Raw genomic sequence first — 1,172 nt, 5'->3', positions numbered from 1 at the left:
ACCTCAAAAATTGAGTAAGCTTAGAGTGGAAGTCCAAACCTTCAGACAGAAGGAAGGAGAATCCCTCTATGAAGCTTGGGAAAGATACAAACAATTAATCAGAAAGTGTCCCTCTGATATGCTTTCTGAATGGAGCATCATAGGTATTTTTTATGATGTTCTGTCTGAACTGTCCAAGATGTCTTTGGATAGCTCTGCTGGAGGATCTCTTCATCTGAAGAAGACGCCTACAGAAGCTCAAGAACTAATTGAAATGGTTACAAATAACCAATTCATGTACACTTCTGAAAGGAATCCTGTGAATAATGGGACAAATCAGAAGAAAGGAGTTCTTGAGATAGACACTCTGAATGCCATATTGGCTCAGAACAAAATATTGACTCAACAAGTCAATATGATTTCTCAAAGTCTGTCTGGAATGAAAAATGCACCAGGCAGTACTAAGGAAGCTTCATCTGAAGAAGAAGCTTATGATCGTGAGAACCCTTCAATGGAAGAGGTGAATTACATAGGAGAACCCTATGGAAACACCTATAATCCTTCATGGAGAAATCATCCAAATCTCTCATGGAAGGATCAACAGAGACCTCAACAAGGTTTCAACAATAGTAATGGTGGAAGAAACAGGTTCAGCAATGGCAAGCCTTTTCCATCATCTTCTCAGCAACAAACAGAGAGTTCTAAGCAGAATACCTCTGACTTAGCAACCATGGTCTCTGATCTAATCAAAACCACTCAAAGTTTCATGACCGAAACAAGGTCCTCCATTAGAAACTTGGAGGCACAAGTGGGTCAGCTGAGCAAGAAAGTTACTGAACTCCCTCCTAGTACTCTTCCATGCAATATAGAAGAAAATCCAAAAGGAGAGTGCAAGGCCATCAACATGGCCGAATTTGGAGAGGAGGAAGAAGCAGCGAACGCCACTGAGGAAGACCTCAATGGACGTCCACTGGCCCCCAATGAGTTCCCCAATGAGGAACCATGGGAATCTGAGGCTCAAAATGAGACCATAGAGATTCCATTGGACTTACTTCTGCCATTCATGAGCTCTGATGAGTATTCTTCCTCTGAAGAGGATGAGTATGTCACTAAAGAGTAAGTTGCTAAATACCTTGGAGCAATCATGAAGCTAAATGACAAGTTATTTGGAAATGAGACTTGGGAGGATGAAC

At 41.5% G+C, this 1,172-nt stretch overlaps 1 non-coding gene across 1 annotated transcript; it reads right to left on the bottom strand.

Annotated features, from left to right (window-relative positions):
* Positions 1–16: 16 nt before the first annotated feature.
* LOC127743174 (small nucleolar RNA R71) lies at positions 17–124 on the bottom strand. Its single transcript, XR_008004525.1, has one exon. It is a non-coding gene; the product is annotated as a small nucleolar RNA R71 (small nucleolar RNA).
* Between the last annotated feature and the right edge of the window lie 1,048 nt (positions 125–1,172).

This window comes from Arachis duranensis, chromosome 1 (genome assembly GCF_000817695.3).
Source record: "Arachis duranensis cultivar V14167 chromosome 1, aradu.V14167.gnm2.J7QH, whole genome shotgun sequence".
Classification (NCBI taxonomy): Eukaryota; Viridiplantae; Streptophyta; class Magnoliopsida; order Fabales; family Fabaceae; genus Arachis; species Arachis duranensis.
This window is presented reverse-complemented; position numbering and strand designations above follow the sequence as displayed.